A 20,370-nucleotide genomic window follows, 5' to 3' on the forward strand; every position below is an offset into this window, starting at 1 on the left:
TACCCCTAGCAGTAAGAAAAGCAGGGGAAGAGTTAGCCGGGAACACGTAAGTCTCTACGCACTCACTCCTCCCTAGCTGAGCTCTCGGATTTCTCCCATTACCTTGCAAACAGACCTGACCTCGGTGAGGTACGATCCAGATTGGAGTTGAGCTTTTACGCTTGCTTTCTCCCAAACTAAGGCGATACTCTGAAGAATTCCAACTTAAATATACTCGCAATTCGTCTCTAGGGTAAGATGGAGTATTATTGACGTCCTTGATCATGTCAATAATTCCCTGGACTAAAGCTTTGTTGGCAGAGTTATATTTAGTGGAACGTGGTGGACGCGGAGGATAGGTTTCAAGGGCATAAGAAAAGATGGTTTGAAGGGCCTGAAATGATCCATTGTAGCTAAAAGGCAACACCAGATAGGGAATACCTTTATCCATAGTGTGGGGTATCAAGCCACACACCCAGCAGTCTGTAGTGTTAACTACCAGTTGGTGTTGGTGCAAGAGCTGTACAAAAGTGTTATTGATAAATTCTGAGCGTCGAGCTTGCTCATGTTCTGGAAACGAGTGAAAAGAGTGCATAGAAGAAACAGTAGAAGTAGCAGGATCAAGGGGAGGTACTGTAGTTACTGGCACAAAGATCAAATTTATACCAAAGACGATTCCACCCACCAACGTTATTAAAACAATTAAAAATGTAATGGCACATTGCATCAAAAAGCATTTGCTATGAAGAATTCTGTAAAGTCTGTTTCTGCGAACATAGATCACATTTTCTCGTTGCAGCGCAGGAAGCTCCATCTTCTACAATCCGCTCGCGACCACTGATGATGTGTACGTAGATGAAAATGCCTCTATCAGCCCTGGGAGTTCCCAGAACCAACAGAAAGATCGACCTTGTGTCAGACCCCCGCAAATTCAACTAGGCACACAGCCACGACCCTACGGCTACCCAGACGGCAAGGCAATTTTAAAAACAACAAAACAATAGCAAACTTCCTGGCTGAAGGCAAAAGTTCAAGATTGCAAATATCACAATAGGCAGTTTCCTGCTTTATTTGTCCATATGACGAGATCGTAAATTGTATCTTAATTTTGCAGGAACTGTTTGATCGGCAAATAACGTATCACTAGTAGCTGTTGCAGTGTTCAGGTTCGCAGATGACAGAGTTTGTTCTGATGCAGTGGACAAATGTTCAGGGTTCAAAGGAGTCTTTTCGGGAGGAGAGTCAGAGTTCGGAGTGTCGGTAATCAATTCGGCATCGCTGAAAGGGATGAACTTTGGCGTTTGTTCAAATTCAGAGGCACCAATTCCCTTCTTCACCCAGTCATCGTAAGGAAGTGGTAGGGGCACACGTTTGACATGGGACGCATGTACCCAGTGCTTGCGACCAGCTACACGAACAGCGGTTCTTGTCGCAAGCAACACCTGAAAGGGGCCAACAAACTTGGGTTGAAGGTTCTTTGTCCTCGCGAAGTTTCTGACCACAACGTGGTCGCCGGGTTTCAGCTGATGCCCTGGACTCTCCGGAGGTTTTGGTAATGCATCGAAAACCTGTTGGTGAATAAGACTCAATTTAGCAGTCAGTCATAAAGGTAATCGATCAACATAGGATATTCTAGAGAACAAAACTCTTTCGGCCTAGGCACTCCCCACACATTTGCCGGACGGCCAAAAACAATTTCGTAAGGGCTAAGCCCTAATCTAGAATGTACAGTTGCTCTCGTTGATAACAAAGCCAAGGGTAATGCGTCCGGCCAAGATAAACCCGTGGATGCTTGTATTTTAGCAAGTTTTAGTTTGAGGGTGCCATTGTAACCCTCAACCAAACCAGCAGACTGGGGATGGTTTGCACTGTGGAACTTCTGTTTGATGCCCAAACCGGCACACACACTCTGCATAACTTTCCCTATAAACTCACTTCCGTTATCTGACCATACAATCCGTGGCATTCCATACCTAGGGAAAAATTCTTTGAGAAGAATTTTGGCAGTTGATAGGGCAGTATTGTCCTTTAGTGGATATGCTTCGATCCATCTGGAAAAAGCACAAACTACCACCAGAACGTATTTTAGATTATTACACCGATCCATGTGTATGAAATCTAACTGAATTACTTCAAAGGGGCAGGAAGGAGGGGCGAAGTGACCAGCAGGAGTTGGGGTTCCCTTGCCAGGATTATGCATCAGGCATACCATACAATTTTTCACCACTCTCTCTGCACATTTACTGATCCCATCATTCTTCCAGACTGGAGCCAACATCTTACAGATTCCTTTAGAACTTATATGCACTACTCCATGCGCCATTGTCACCACTGCAAGCACATACGCATCAGGCAACATCCAACGCTGTTGTTCTGACAGATCAATCCAACACCCACTCGAATCCAACTTGCCCATACCTTCTTTCCATGCACGTTTTTCCTCCTCAGTTGCCTCTTTCTGAATCTCTTTCACACTTTCCACTGTATCCTCACACATTCCAGATTCAGAAATCCATCTTGCAGACGTAGCAACATACATTCTACTCATCATGTCTCTAGCTGTCTGTTTAGCAGTTTCATCAGCAAAAGCATTCCCACGACCAACATCATCCGTGATTGCTTTATGAGCACTGCATTTCACAATTGCAACTTCAGTCGGCAAGGTTAGAGATTCCAACAAGTCGTTAACTAGCTGACCATGTTGAATCTTAGTCCCATGGGACGTAATAAAACCTCTTTCTTTCCACAAACGGCCAAAACTATGGGCCACGCCAAACGCGTACTGACTATCTGTGAACACATTCACTCTCTTTCCCTTAGCTAAAACACACGCTCTTGTTAGAGCTATTAATTCTGCAGCTTGGGCAGAATTCTGACTCACTCTTGCAGTCTCCACAATCGTTCTCAAAGTCGTTACCGCATAAGCAGCAGTCACATCACCATTCTCCAATTTAAAACATGACCCATCAACATACAACGTGCCATCTGGATCTGACAACGGAGTGTCTTTTAAATCAATTCGACCTTTTGTCTCTTCCTCAGTTCTAAAACAGCAATCATGGGGCTCGGAATCACTCGACTCTTGATTAGTCGGCAACAATGTTGCTGGATTCAATACATTGCATCTTTTGATTTGAATATGACTTGCTAGCAGTGTCAACTCATAGCCGGATAATCTCGCACTGGTAAGGTGTTGTGTTTTGGTTCGATTCATGAGTGTATCCACCGCATGAGGAACCATAACCACTAACATGTTATTCATCACCAAACCAGCAGATTGTCGAATGGAAGCCGCAGCTGCCGCTGTAGCTCTCAAACAACTAGGTAACGCTCTAGCTACCGGATCCAATGTTGATGAAAAATACGCACAAGGGCGTTGTTTATCACCAAATTTCTGTGTCAGAACACTCAACGCGCAACCTTCTCTCTCGTGGACATAGAGCGTGAATGACTTGCTGTAATCAGGTGTACCCAATACAGGAGCTGAACACAATGCTTTTCGTAACTCAGAAAAACTCTCCTGACATTCATCAGACCATGGCACTGGACTCGGAACATTTTTCCCAGTCAAAGCTACCAATGGTTTCGCTAAAAGAGAAAAATTTGGGATCCACTGCCTACAGTAAGAGGTAATACCTAGAAAGGCACGTACTTCTCTCTGCGTGCGGGGAACACTCATCTGCGTAATTGCTTTTATTCTCTCTGGGGTCAACTTCCTTCCCTCCTTTGACAAGAGATGACCTAGGTAGGTCACTTCTTGGCAGCAGTATTGTAATTTCGAAGGTGACACCTTGTGATTCAAATTGGACAAATGATGCAATAACGAAATCGTAGCTGCTTTGCAAGTTTCCTTGTCATCAGCAGCCACTAGAAGATCGTCTACATACTGCACTAGGGCAGAACCTGGAGGAAGGACAAAGGAATCTAACTGACTTTTTAACGCTTGACTGTAAATAGATGGGCTCTCACAATAGCCTTGTGGAGCGCGTTTAAATCTGAAGCTTCGACCTCCTAGACAGAAGCCGAAAATATCTCTACTTTCCTCGGCTATCGGAATGCTGAAAAAGGCATTCTTCAAGTCGATGACTGAAAACCACATGGCTGTAGCAGGAATCAATGTTAACAAGGCAGTAATGTCTGGTACCACAGGAAACTGCGGGACCACAATCTTATTAACTTCTCTGAGGTCAATGACAAACCTATACACTGGAGGCTTTGTAGGATCAGTTCGTTTCAAAATCGGTAACACAGGACTGTTACAGACATTTCCTCTAGTTTCCTCACCCACACCTTTCTTAATCAAATCTTGCACAATCAGTAAAAGTGCACGTTCACCTTCACTAGATATTTTGTATTGAGGAATTCGTGGAAATTTTACATTTGCTTTCAAAGTTACTACATATGGTGGTATTTCCAAAAGGCCTACATCATTAGGACCAGTCGCCCAAAGAGTATCAGGGAGTGAACGTAGCTCTGGCGGGAGTGCATCCATTGACAAGTACATCGGAGAGGTGATTCTTTTACCCAATGTAAGCTGTACTCCTTCCGGAGAACAGTACAATGTCACATATAGGCGTTTTAACAAGTCTAAACCAAGTAGATTTTCATTACAACCTGTCGTCAAAATCAGGGGTGCTTTCAATTGACACGGTCCAACAGAAATAGATAAAGGACCAGATATGGGGTTGTAAACAGGGGCGCCTGAGAAACCTACAGAAACATTTGTTAAGCCGGACAAAGGTGCGCCAGGGAGTTTCGCATGAATGATAGAACTTTTTGCGGCACCAGTATCCAACAGAAACGGTTCGACTACACCTGATGTTGCTACTGCGACATAAGGCCCACTCTGATCCACTGGAACTGATACTACTCCCTCTCTCTGTCCATGGCTGTCCTAGTACCCATTTTGCTGAAATCCCTCATCCACTTCACAATAGTCCTCAACAAGATACTGTTGAGATCTATTTTGCTGGACAGACTGTCCATTTCGTTGATCAAAGTGGTTGGAAGGGCGATCATTCGTTTGTGGAGGCATAGCACCTCGTCCTCGACCTCTAGAATTCTGCACAAAACCACCACGACCTCTCTGAGCTGCTGCTGCGTTATTTTGCGCTAAGACCGGACACTCATTTTTATAATGACCTTCTTTCTTACAGTACGCACACTGGTTCCACTGATATTGAGGTCTTGGTGAACTATAATCTGCCCTTTGATACGACCCTTGCTGCGTATTAGTCTGATTCATGCGAGGCGGATACGCCTGCTGCAAAAGAACTTTAGTCTTTAAGTCTTTCGTTTTCTTATCTGATTTCTCTTTCTCCTCTTTATCCCTATTTTCATAATATTGTGCAGTTGCAAGTATTTGCGCAGTTGTAGAGACAGCCCACGCACTCTCGGAATCCTTTAATTTATTGCATAGTTCAGGTAACAAATTATGTACAAATTTATCGACAAACAATCTCTGTCCTCCTTGCGGACAACTTGTCCCAGTTAACGCGCAATGCGGGCATCAGAGTCTTCATTAAGTCGATTATCCTACCTGGAAGATTAGCAACTAGAGGTTCGGGTTTGGAACCACCTATTTGCTGACCATCTGCGGCAATGATAGCTGCCCAATCACCACCTAGGGCAACTGGATGATTCTCTTTGCGAATTTTAGCCCAAATTGGCTGCGGAACTACATTACCAAATAACATGTCAATGTCCGCCAGATTCATTACACAAGCCTCAACTGTTTGTGCTAACTCCTTATAATATCCAGCAGGATTCTTACGCGGATCTGGCAGGGCCTGTTTTACTGCTAACACTTCGGCTCGCTTCCACGGAATGTGTATCCACACTCTATGGAATTGCGCCGGAGCGGCTGCAATACCATTAATGGCATCAGCTTGCACAGCTTCGCGCCAAATTGGAGGAACCTCCCTCATTGGATATTGGCGAGTCTGCTTCGTACTACTTTTCTCTAGGTCTCTTGGTGAACGAAGCGATGGGTCATTCCTATAGCTTAAGATCAACTCCATCGCTTCTTTTATATCTTGACCCACTATCATACCTGCAGCAAACTCTTTTTGAACATTAATTAATTCTTCTAGGTTCGATTCAGAATCATCTTCTTCTAACTCATCACGCAACAGGGAGCACATCTCGTCAAAAACATATCGTTGCGTTGGTTCCTTCCACTGCATAAAAGTATCTAGTACATCTCTCGTGTTATATCTCCTACTCTTCGAAATCCATCTGAGAGCCGTGGAATCTAATATTCCCCGTTCCTCAGTACTTGGGAGCTGACTACGTCTTTGTACAGAGTCAGAAGTAGGAGTCTTAATTAAAGTTTTATAGAGAGGAGACAGAATGCTAGAAACAGAATCAGTAATTTTTCGACGAACAGAAAGCGGAGTCAACATACTGGCAGATGCGGAGAACACAGTAGTAGTTGGAATAGATAGCGGGACAGTAGGAGTATCGAGGAAGATAGTTTGTGGAATAGTAGGTGTAAGCGACACAGGTATAGGTAGAGAAGTCGGCAACCCAGGAAGAGGAGGTGCCGTAGGTACATTCACATTAACCACAGGAGGTACAGGAGCTTGATTCTGAGGGGCAGGAGCAGGAATACCAGGTTGTCCAGCAACCAGTAATTGAACATTCGGTACAGGTGGAGCCGTAGCACCTTGTGCATACAGTGGAGGTGACCTTAACAGATAAGACAACAGAGGATCGTTTTCGGGATCCTCCAGTATCTTAGTTGTTTTCGATGGCAAGGCAGGATAGCACTTGTCGATCGCTAAATTATGCTCTCTAATGGCCACCTCTATGGCCTTCTCAGACTCGTTGACTTGCAGCTGCTTAGCCGCTTGTTCTAAAGTCAACTCTTCTTGCTCTTTCTGTTCTTTCTTTAACCTTTTAATTTCTCTCTGTTTAGATTCTTTTCGCCAGTAGCGGAACGAATCAAACATTGCCGGCCGGGCTTTCTTCCTAAACAATTTCGCTTCTAAATTGTCAAGGATTTCTGGTTCAAAACTACCATGTAGTGGCCAACTAAGGACACCATCCTTTTTAGTGTATCGGACCCACACCTCATTATAAGATATAGGGCCCACACCATGCTTACAGTACAGATCATATAAGGGAGTCCCAATCGGAGGAACCAGACATGAGTCCTCCAATCGTGAATCACTGTTGCAACCAAAACAGGACAACATACAATTTCTCCGACTTACCATTTTGCAATCCGGAACACAGAACAAACAAAACAAGAAACAGATATGTGCACCTGAACCAAGAACTTAGGCCTACCAAAAGCAAACTGGATACCCAAACTGAACCAAATAGATTATCGTAACTAGAACAACCAGTGATAATCTTACAAAACCAAACCAAACCAAGAACCAAAAAGGATTTTTTTTCAACCCTCACGAAGTAACCAACTAGCAACCACTAAATACTTAACTGAGGCACTGAAGACGTCACCAAGGAGAAACCCGTCACGTTTCGCCGTACTAAGGACTGCACCTCGGGTCCAAGACAGGGCGACGGTCAAGGCAACGGCCCACTGCAGCCGTCCTGAACGAGAACTCTCGTGGAAGAGAACTTTGGGCCACTTTTGCGATATGCCGGGATCGATGAAGTGGGGCGCCTCCCTCAGGAATCTTCACACGAAGCTTCTCGAACTCTTCAGGCTTTTGGACTGGTACCGAATGACGTCGCCCCACGTTGGGCGCCAATTGGAGTTCTGGACTTTTTGGTTCCGTCCAGAGGTGTCAGGGAACAACACCCAAAGACCCCGGAGTTCCACCTGTCTTGGTGCAAAAATAAACAGAAACACGGGCTTCTCGATGGTGGCGTCAAAGACCAAAGGTTTATTGCTGCAGGGACACAGAAGTCACAGAAACTACGCATGGGCAGTGTCTAGGAGCCTGTTCAATTTGTACAAAGAGGGTTGCTCCTTATATACTGAGTTTTGAGCTGGAGGCAAATTCTTTACATGTAATACATTCCCAAAACCTTTGTGTCCTAAATAATAAATATTTGGCGTTACACAGGAACCGTCGATAATATCTGATGCAAAACATTAAGAAGAGGGGTTCCCACTAGTTCATCACAATCCCTTGTCAATATTGCATTCAAGAGCCGGACCGCCTCATCGTAAATTTCGTTACCTCCCCCTAATAAAGATTCAGAAAGAAAGGAACGGAGCCAGGTGTGGAAGGTAGGAAAGTGGGATAAGGGATGTTTGTGGGTTGTAAATGGGCAAGGCTACCGGCTTCGGCCGCCTAATCGTGATCAGGCCAACGGACACAAGAACCAGTATAGCAGGGCTGGCCTCGGGCAGAGGAGGCAGCCTTTTGTCGAGACATGCAGTTACAGCGTGTTCTGTTCCAAGGTGTACGTGTCACTAAAGAGGTGAATCGCCGGCTAAGCCTACGTGTCCTTAATTGAAATGAAGTGATCAGAGGTTATTGCGTATGTGAGGGCAAGAAACACAAAATGGCTGCCATGATCTAAAATGGATGCCATGGGTAGATCAGAAATGTGTTTGTAACAGGAGTACTCTTGCTCGTAGCATAGCGAAAACACCAGGATATGCTAAATGGATCATTTGCGGTTCGCTGATACTAATATTATGTATTTGCGACAATATTGAAAACACGGGTTCAAATTGTCACGGAACCTCACTGTGCCATAGGATAGGGTGGGTGTCCTTCCTCTGCACGACGTTGTGTGGAACTCCTGCCTGGCTGATGTGGCCTCGGCTCTCTCGTTTGACGCCCACTCTCCCTGCGTGGCTGGGATGTCGTAGGCCCTGCGTCGTGCGGTGGGTTAGGCAGGGTGGCAGAGGCAGGAGTGGTGGTACTGGTGGTGGTGGAGGTGGTGGTGGGGGTGGCTGTGCAGGTCACTCTGGCCGGTGTAGCAGGAGTTGTACAGGCGGCAGTAGTCGGGCTGGAATTTCCTGGGAGCCAGATGGCCCTGGCAGCCCGCTTGGGCCCGCACCATCCTCCGCACCGGAGCTGGCTGTGGCATCGTCCCCAGAGAGTCCTGTGTGAGGCGAGTCTTGAGGCCGGATGGTGGTTCCACCAGTGAGATTACGATCACCTGGGGGAAAAGAGTGTGCATATCAGTACTGTGGACATTACGTGTTCATTTCAAATTGATGACATTTCAGTGTCCAGTCGCACACACCCCACCCACCACCACCGCCCTCCCTGTGGACATGGGGGCCTGTTGGGAGTTGTACTAGTGAGCTCTCACATACCCCACCCACCACCACCGGCCTCCCTGTGGACCTGGGGGCCTGTTGGGAGTTGTTGTGCTATCCTCTCACACACCCCACCCACCACCACCGGCCTCCCTGTGGACCTGGGGGCCTGTTGGGAGTTGTTGTGCTATCCTCTCACACACCCCACCCACCACCACCGCCCTCCCTGTGGACATGGGGGCCTGTTGGGAGTTGTACTAGTGACCTCTGACACACCCCACCAACCACCACCAGCCTCCCTGTGGACATGGGGGCCTGTTGGGGGTTGTACTAGTGACCTCTCACACACCCCACTCACCACCACCATCCTCCCTGTGGACATGGGGGCCTGTTGGGAGTCGTACTAGTGACCTCTCACACACCCCACCCACCACCACCACCACCCTCCCTGTGGACATGGGGGCCTGTTGGGAGTTGTTTTGCTATCCTCTCACACACCCCACCCACCGCCACCGGCCTCCCTGTGGACATGGGGGCCTGTTGGGAGTCATACTAGTGACCTCTCACACACCCCACCCACCACCACCACCACCCTCCATGTGGACATGGGGGCCTGTTGGGAGTTGTTGTGCTATCCTCTCACATACCCCACCCACCACCACCGCCCTCCCTGTGGACATGGGGGCCTGTTGGGAGTTGTACTAGTGACCTCTCACACACCCCACCCACCACCACCGCCCTCTCTGTGGACTTGGGGGCCTGTTGGGAGTTATACTAGTGACCTCTCACACATCCCACCCACCACCACTGGCCTCCCTGTGGACATGGGGGCCTGTTGGGAGTCATACTAGTGACCTCTCACACACCCCACCCACCACCACCACCACCCTCCCTGTGGACATGGGGGCCTGTTGGGAGTTGTTGTGCTATCCTCTCACACACCCCACCCACCACCACCACCCTCCCTGTGGACATGGGGGCCTGTTGGGAGTTGTTGTGCTATCCTCTCACACACCCCACCCACCACCACCGCCCTCCCTGTGGACATGGGGGCCTGTTGAGAGTTGTACTAGTGACCTCTCACTAAGCATGAGCGGATTTTGCGGATTGGCAATCCGCGAATTTTGCGGATTTGCGGATTCGCAATCCGCAAAATCCGCGAATTCCCGCGAATTTGCGGATTTTTTTTTTTTTTGTGTTCGCCCGTGTTTCTGCCAGTTCGCGAGGGTTTTTACAATTTCGCAATTTGCGAACTTACCTGTCGGGTCGCAAGTTTTGCGAACTTGTTGTTTCTACGTGTCCAGCCTGTTTGGGACACTCTTCTTCATCACTGCCACTCTCTGTCACCACTGCCACTCTCTGACTACTCATGCCACCCTCTGGCCCACCCATGCCACCCTCTGTTTCATCACTACACCCTCTGGTTGTCCAGTGTACATTATTTTCGGCAAAGCAAAGCACACCTTCCCTGCCTCAAGTGACCTGAATTAATTTGGGGCTGATTAATGTGTCACAGAATATTTTTTTAGCTGGCACCTGCTTCCTTAGTGCGCCCTGATTAGTGATCTTTTGCACTTGCTAAGTGCTTTCATTGTTGCAAAATTAGTTACAACACCTGCCCTGCCCCAACTGACAATAATGAATTAGGGGCTGATTAATGGATTTTAACTTCCAGCCTGGCTCCTGCTTGTCTCCCTTAGCTGTAATTCAGGACCTTTGTGGCATATGTGTAACTATTCTGAGGTTCAGAGCAGGGTCACATAATAGTTTCAACTGGCAACTGAACTCTGGAGGGGCCCCTCAGGAAGCCCTACAGGAAATGGCTACTAATGATGTGCCTGAACTTTTGAACCTGGTAAGTAGTTACTTTCAGTTTTGCCAAGATCGTATTTCTGCAATTTCGCACTTATTCGCGGGGCGCGAACTCACGCTAACAGTGCGAGCAGCGCGAGCAAAATCCGCTGCTCGCGGATTTGCGGATTTTGCGGGAAATTCGCAAATCTCGCGGATTGCGGATTTCCCGAAAATCCGCAAAATCCGCGAGCGGAACGGATTTTCCGCCCACACCTACCTCTCACACACCCCACCCACCACCACCGCCCTCCCTGTGGACATGGGCGCCTGTTGGAGTGGTTTACACGTTGGTGAGTATGTAGACTACATGCATGGGTTGGGGCCTGGGAGATGTGTCTTCTGAGTTGTGTGAGGCACACCATGTCGTTGTGCTCAGGGTGCTTGGTTTGTACCAGCCTCTTCTCCTTCCTCAATTCCTTCAAGGGTCTCTGGGTGCAGTATGCCCAGCACCTTTTCCTCCCAATCGGTGTAGGGTAAGGGCTCCGTGGGTGTTCTGCCGCCAGTGCGATGTGCCCGGAGATTGTTTTTGGCAGAGATTCCTTTCACCCTGGTTTTAAGGTCATGCCACCGCCTCTGTATCTCCTGCTTTGTCCTCGGCACGGTCCCTGACGCATTCACCCTAGTAACTATCCTGTCCCACATGTTATTTTTTCTAGCCACGGTGGTCTGCTGGACTAGGGCCCCGAATAAGTGGGGTTCAACACGGATGATTTCATCCACCATTACCTTTAACTCTGTGTCCGTGAATTTAGGGTTCTTTTTGGGTGCCATGGTGTGTGGTGCTCAGGGTGTGGGTTTGAGTGAGTTGGGAGGTGCAGGTGTGTGGTGTGTAGGAATGGTGTGGTGGGTGTTTGTGTTGTGGGTGTGTTTGGGTGGTGGTTGTGTGTCTTCTATAGGTGTGTGCTGTAGGTAGTCTTGGGCCTCTTGCTAGCAGCTATGCTGTGATGCAAAGGATTTCGGTAGTGGGTGGGCGTACTTTTATAGTCTGTGTCTTGGTCCTGTCTCAATGGTTATTGGCAGTCAGGTGCTAGGTGGGTGTGTTGACTAGTGTGCATTATTTGGTACTTGGGGGTGGATCATTGTGTCTTGTGATTGGTTTTGAAGTTTCAGGTGGGTGGTAGTTCTGTTTCCTGTGTTTGCTATTTACTTCTGTCGCACTTTTTGTCATTGGTTTGACGGTAGGGATGTTGTTCGTGTTGGCCTTCCGCTGTGATGCACGGTTTCTCGTTGCATTGTTACCGCAACGGACGTGGATTGCGGTGCGTACCTGGGTACTGGCGGCGTTATCCTAATCGCGGACACGGAGCCTCCGCATGTATAGCGGGAGATGTGGCTGTTCATGCGGTCATGTGCGTACGCGGAGGCCGGTGTTTCATCGGTTGCTTCCCCTTGCGGCGGTCTCAGGTGTACTCCGACCGCCGCGGACGGAGTTTGGTGTGCTCCGTCCCCCGTGATCGGAGTTTCGTTTAAATATATCCTAATCGCTATGGCGTTTTATCCGCGGAGCGGTCCGGAGTATCTTGCCAGCTTCCTTGGTGGACGGAACACGTTTTCGTCCGCGATCCTAATCGACCCCATAATTTTCCAGCCTCATATTGCACCCCAATAACATGAACAGGAGGTTGACCAGCCATCAGAGGATAAAAGTGTACAGTTCCCATGTTTAAGACCTAGACTTTTCCAGTGAACATTAGTGAGTGCGTTCTGGCCAGTGTTTCTATTTGTCATGTTTGACATCCTGACATCTACTTTTCACCTGCAGTCTTCCATTGGTGACATGTAGTTCATCTTGTTAATCTTTTCTTGTCATAAAACATCCTTTTTAGCCAATGACAATGGTCTGTAGTGCACTCCTGAGTTATGTTCCTAAATTAGTGACTGTTTTTCTTTTGTACAATTTAATTACTTTTCCGTTGTTTGGGTTTCCTCCTCTACAACAAACCTTTAAAAACATAAGTTCTCCATGAACGCATAGCATTAATAAAAATATTAAATATCCAAACATCACTGTGTAGGAGTGTATCCACATTAGTCCCACTCTTGTATCCACATTAGTCCCACTCCTGAGAAGTTTCACATTTCAAGTGCAACGGCTGTTAAGGCCTGGATATATGCACACCTCTCCTCTGCATGAGTTGTTTTGTTTTCACTATTCTTTCTTTTCCCATTATTCTTTGTTTACTTTATTTCTACCCTATTGGTTTCCTTTCTCTTTTTTTAATTTCCTTTCTTTTTATTGCTTTTAGATTTTGAGCATAGTATATGGCATGTAATGTATACAATGCCAAAGAATTTTTATATGTATTGATTGATGGTTTAATGACTTCCCCAACACTTTGCTAGATGTAAGTGGTTAAATGGAGCATGCACTCCATAACGTAGTTAAAGATTGATGATGCACCATGTTTTGTTTCTTTGTCCAACCTTAATGCATTCTTTGTGCAGTAATATAAAAATGCCAATAAAAATATCTTTAAAATATATATTTATATGATTAAACACCTTCAGCTGAACACATTTCAGGGTAAAACAACGGTACCTGCAGCAATATGTTCTAACACTGATGAAGTGATACAGTTCAAGGATAATCCCAAACTGCAAGTTCTTTACGATCTGGCCTATGAGGATGATGTAGGGACTGCGCCCATTGTCATTCAAGTGCTCAATGTGGGTACACCGATCTCTAGCCCATTCCGTACTACATCTACATTTTTGCCACTCATGCCCAAAGATGCGATTGATGTTTTTAGTGATCGAGTGATTGCGGGACTCAAAGGATTAAACAGAAATGTTTTGTCTCAATCGCGTAAGAGGGACTTTTGCAACTAGCAATACAATCTTCTCATTAAAAAACTTCAAAGTAAATCGGATATAATAATCAATAAATCCGACAAAGGTGGGAATATTATTTTGTGGTAAAAAAAGGACTATTGTATTGAGGCTGACCGCCATTTGAAAGATCAAAGTTGTTACAAAAAATCAACCAAGCATGAAATGAGAAAAGCTGAAGAATCTACCCGCAAGAAAATACATCAATGGTGGCAGTTAGGACTGATTACGAAAGAGGAAACACATTTTTTAATGAACGATTTCCCAATTACACCAGTCCTCTACTTTCTTCCGAAAGTACACAAGCTAACTCAACCAGTACCTGGGAGGCCAATTATTTCTGCCCAGGGCAGTAACAATTAAAATCTTTCGAAATATGTTAATTATTTTTTGCAACTCTTTGTGAAAAGCCTGCCTTCCTTTTTGAAAGATACGACAGACTTTCTTAACAAACTCAATGATGTGACTTGGAGTTCTGATTTTTTCTTAATTGTGATGGACATAGAGTCCCTGTATTCTAGCATAAATCATTGCCATGGCTTTAGGGCGGCCAAACATTTTCTTGATGACCGTGATATCTCCATGAGGGAACATAATGAGATGCTGTTACAAATTATTGAATTATGTCTAACCACCAACTTTTTTCAATTCAATAGTGAGATTTACTAGCAGCTGCGTGGTGTCGCGATGAGTTCATGCTTCTCCCCCAGCTATTCATGTTTACATGTTGGCTGGTGGGAGAAGCATGTCCTCAGAACGGTCCACGCGCGCTGGTGTAATCTCATAGCACACTACTGGAGATATATTGACGATGTATGTCTCATATGGAAAGGGTCCAGGGATGAAGCTAATCAGTTTATCAGTGAGATTAACATCAATGATCTTAATCTGAGATGCTAAGGTTGAATTCTTGGACGTTCTACTGTATGTCGATGGGGGAGCTCTGCTGACTAAGTTACATCTTAAGTCTACTGCTGGAAATTCTATCCTCCATGCGTAGAGCTCACACCCCAGACACCTAATAAACAGCATACCATATGGTGAATTTATTCGCATACGTCGAATATGTAGTTCAGAGCAGGTCTCTAGAAAATGTCAAGATGAGGCTTTTGAACGATTTTTGCTGAGGGGGTATACCAAGGAACAACTGACTAAAGCCCTTAGAAAAGCCAATGATAACCAAAGGGAAACTCTTCTTCAACCCAAGTGTGAAACAACATCTACGGAAGCTGAGAACAGTGTTAAATCGGTTAGGTTGATTACCACCTTCAATGTGTAGAAGCAGTCTATTCAGAGAATTATATATTCAGAATGGCCAATAGTTATGACTGATACCATTCTTAGGCCCATTCTCCGAGATTTGCCAGCGATCACCTTCAGGAGGGCTCCCTCTATGCGGGATGCCTTGGTTAAATCTATGCCAGAGGTGAAGGCCAAGGGTACTTGGTTGATGAAACCGGGTTTTTTTAGATGTACATCTTGCCGAGCCTGCACATTTGCTAAAAATTCAACCCACTATGCCACAGCTTTCAGTGATAAGTTGATTGCCATATACAAACTGAGATGTACATGCAACCTGGAGTATATAGGCAGCACTAAGCTTCCCGTGCATAAGCGTATACTCCAGCATGTCATGGCCATCATGAATTCAGATCCTAACTATCCAGTGGCGAGACACTTTAGATCTGTCCATGCCAATAAACTTAAGGATCTTTAATACACTGTTTTGGGATCAGTTCCATGCCCCAGACGGGGCGGGAACCGTGATAAATTGTTGGGGCAAAAGGAATCCCAATTCATCTTATCATGTGATACTTTAGTTCCAAATGGGTTAAATATGAATGAGGATCTACACAATTTTCTTTAATACTCAGAACAGTTCTCCATAGTTCTTCTTTGTTTTGTGATTCCCCTGAAAAACTTTACTATATTCAATACTGTACTTTAATCAATTATGAGGGAGAGTTTCTGTACTTTGATGATGCTTGGGCTCAAGCATTTTTAAGTACTAATTAGTTAATGCCTCCGCTGCCTTGCAGTTTAGTTTAGTTTATTTGCACTTTACATTATTCTTATTTTCTTTTGCACTTTTTTTGCACTGATTAGACATTGGCATGTTTTCTATTAGTACTTATAGACCTGTTCTATTCCTTGGGCAGGATTTATGAGTAGGAGGAGTAAGTGAATATTCAGAGAAAATAACTCTGGTGGGACACTATTTTTAAGTTAGTTAAGTAACAATTAATTGCATCTTTTTTCTCAATGCTAAATGTTTTAATGGGTAGGAGTTCGATGATCTGCCGGGTCTATAATATCATGTATTTTACAATTTAAGTTGTTTTAGGCTCAATTATTGGCATGGAACCTTTTTTCAGTTATGAAACTGCACTGGCATCTGTAGAACAGTTTTAGTATTGGCATTGGTTTCTAGATTTCCCTGTATATATCTTTTTAAGTTTACTCTCTTTCCTGCTACCTATCAGCTCATATGATTTAGTACGTTATGTGTTAATGAGTTTAGGTTATGTTTTGATATGAGGGGATACATTTGTAACATCGTCGATTGAACCCAGCTATTAATAACAGTATATGATTTATTGGAGAATGCAGAAACTTTGAGGCTGCTATGAAATTTTGCACTTGCACTTTCATCAGCATAGTTTGCACTTATAGACGACGTTGACTTGAGTTATTATGACTGCAGTCAGAGATGTTCTTGCTGCTCTGCACGTTGCACCTTACGAATTGCGTATTTTCACATTTAAAAATACTGTGAATATTCTGCATTATGTATGTATTGAGGTAATAACTGTTGAAAACTTGCATCATCGATGATGGAACTTAGTTTTGAATAACAGTATATGGTGTATTGGATAATACACAAAAACTTTAAGGCTGCTATGAAATTTTGCACTTGCACTTTCATTTGCGTATCTTGCACTTGTAGACTAAGGTGACATTATTCAATACAACTGTAGTCAGAAATGTTTTTGCTGCTCTGCACATTGCACTTTATGTACAGCTCATTTACACATTGAAACCTAACTGTGAATCTTCTGCACTATGTATTAATTGAGGTTCAAATTGCTGTATATGTTTCCCCTCATTACGTATTTTTTGAATGTAGTTGCACTGCCATTTGCCTATCCACTATGTTTTTATATAAGGGAAACACTGTGCCTTGTTTCTAAAGGTCAGTTGTGCATTTTATTCACTGCTAGCACTTTAAAAACATCAAAGTTAAGGGACGCATCATGTGACCAAGCTCCCAAGAGGAGTGAAACGCGTCATGGAGGGAACTTGCCTGTGACATTTATGCCGAAATAAAATGTCTTTGCTGCTTTGCACCAACTGAATGTGTGGAGGTTGGTAATCATTCTTCAGGAATTAAGAGGTCCGTGCCTGCGAGTTGCTGTTCCTTGACTGGGGACGGGCAGGAATCGTTTCGATATATATATATATATATATATATATATATATATATATATATATATATATATATATATATATATATATATATATATATATATATATATATATATATATATATTCACTGAAAAAACCATAGGTTTCACACCAGTTATAGTTAGCTGGAAATTTTACTGATATAAAACCATTGAAATTCCCACGTTATAGTTAGTCGGACTCACTATAACTTGCGCGTGCAATGCACTGCTGATGACATCACATATTACATCACTCATGACATGGTCAGTGACATCACTCATGACATCACTGATGACACCATCCAGTGAATATGTGTCTTTCTGAAAAATAAATATTAGTGAGTTATGTTTAAATATTTAAATACATATATTAGTGTTTCACTTTGTGTATAAGTGGCTACATGTGTTGATAAGTAGCTACATGCTTATGTATATGGGTTATTTGATATTTTTATTAGTATCAGTATGAGTGTCTATATGGTTTGGTGGGGGTATTACTTAGCACATAGATGCATGAGTGACTGACTCTTTGTTTGTATGTGTTTTGAAGACAGCATATGTACAGGACTGTATGGGTGGATGAGTGTCTATATGTGTTTGTTAGTGAGTGAATGACTGTCTCACTAGTGTCTTTATCAGTAACTACATATGTTTTAATCTAGTATATATGAATATTGATGTATATAAGTGAGTATATGTGAGAGTAAGAGATTGTAAGATTTCCTGTTTAAATAAGTATGTGTTTCTATAAGTGATTGTTTAAGAGAATAAATATGTGTAATTTTCAATAGAAGTAAGGTGGAAGTGTGTGTATAACTCTATATTCAAATAAATGGTTGTTCAATAGTTTATTTGCACGTGTGAATATGTGTGTGAGTAACTTTTGGATGAATGTCGGTGTGTAACAGGATGTATAGGTGTATCTCTTCATATAATGAGTGAGTATATGTATGAGTGACTATATAGAACTGTTGGTGAATGAGTGGATGTGTATATAGATAGTGGAAGTACAGAATTGCTTGTTGTAACTGATATAGGTATGTCCATTTTTTAAAAATTTCAGTTTCTATTTTTGAATATGTGTCTCAAGGGTTACTTTACACTGAGAGGAGGTCTGTCACTGTGTCACAAGGATGGCGTCATCAGTGATGTCATGAGTGATGTCACTGACCATGTCATGAGTGATGTAATATGTGATGTCATCAGCAGTGCATTGCACGAGCAAGTTATAGTGAGTCCGACTAACTATAACGTGGGAATTTCAATGGTTTTATATCAGTAAAATTTCCAGCTAACTATAACTGGTGTGAAACCTATGGTTTTTTCAGTGAATTTAATAGGTTTTTTAAATGCTAATTCCTAACTATAACCGGTGTGAAACCTATGGTTTTTTCAGTGAATTTCATAGGTTTTTTAAATGCTAATTCCTAACTATAACTGGTGTGAAACCTATGGTTTTTTCAGTGAATTTCATAGGTTTTTTTAATGCTAATTCCTAACTATAAGTTTCACTTTATAAATAAGACTGTTAGCACTCTAGTTGTTCGTTTTAACACTCTGGTACATTCTGTCATTGGGCTACAGTTGGGCTACATCTAGTTGAAATTTGGGCTACATTTACAATTTTTGGTCTCTGGTGGCCATCTTTGGGCTACATTGGGCTACTTTGGGCTACATTTGGGCTACATTTTGGCTCTAACATATATTAAGCCCAATGTAGCACAATATATATTTTTCTAAAGTTATTTTTTTTTCAAACCACTTCAGAATAGGGCTACCTGTCACTACAATTATCCCATTTTTTTTTTTTTAATTTTTGGGGGGAGCGCTCCCGGAGCGCGCCCCGGGGAGCGCCCCGAAAAGCGTATTTCTGAAAAGCGCCCCGGGGCGCGCTCCGGGGAGCGTCCCGTGAGCGCCAATATCGCAAACGAAAACATGATCGTGACGTATCGCGTAGCCGCGACCGCGTGATACGCACGGCGTAAGCGCACCCGGAAGTACTCGAGCGAATACGATCGCACAACGTAAACTTCCGACGTGCTTACGCTGCGCGACCCGGGGCGCGTCCCCGGGCGCGCCCCGGGCGCGTAGCGTAAGCGCGTCGGGTCATGTGAGCAGAAAATAACACTTTTCATTGGTTCATAACAGTTTTAGTTTCATAATGATGAAGCCCCTGGTCTTGTGACCTGAAAATAACACTTCTCATTGGTTCAGGACAGTTTTTTTTTCTAAATGATGAAAGACCCCACCTTTTTTCCTTATTCTGACTTTGTCCTTTGACTGAGGAAGACCTGTTTGTTGCTCTCTCTACTTTTTTGCTCCAAATAATGGCTTCATTAGTAGCATCAGCTGGTGCATCTGCCCCACCACCACCACCACAACCACCAAGAGGACCAGCTCCAAATTATATTGGTGGTCAAGAACAGGAGGAGGAGGAGGAAGAGGAAGAGGAGGAGGGGAGAAGAAGATGGCTGCCAGAAGAAAATACCCCATACAAACCCAAACCACACATTGTATGGGAGTTTTTTTCAATTCCAGAGGGGAAAAAAAAGGTGAATGCGCCCAAGGTGACTTGCCTCATCTGCAATGATGAACTTTCACGGGGCAACCCAAACAAAAAATATTCATTTGGTAACTATACCATGATTCGGCACATGACCAGAAAGCACCCAATCAACTACTCTTGTGCAGAGTTCCGGGAACTGGCCAGTAACCTCCCCCAGTCATCAAGGACCCCCTCCCAAAGAAACAAACCCACTTCCTCGGAACCAGAAACATCCGAGGTGATGCCTTGCATTCAGCCGAGATTTGCTGATTTTAAAATCACTTGTTCTGCATGTGGCAAGCTTATCGCCTATGGCGAAAAAAGCGTTAAGCTCATCGTCCTTGCAGGTGATAATCACAAGTGCCCCAAAAAGAAGTAATTTTTTGGGTTTTTTGTTTTTTTGCTCCAGTTGAGCCAGTTTCAATTCCCTTTTTTTGTTTCTCCCCCTAAAAAAATACAAAAAAAAATATAAAACTGTTTTGAAAAGCCAAAAAAAGTTCCAAAAGTTCAAAAAACACAAAAAA

Source organism: Lissotriton vulgaris, chromosome 6, assembly GCF_964263255.1.
Source record: "Lissotriton vulgaris chromosome 6, aLisVul1.2, whole genome shotgun sequence".
NCBI classification, from domain to species: Eukaryota; Metazoa; Chordata; class Amphibia; order Caudata; family Salamandridae; genus Lissotriton; species Lissotriton vulgaris.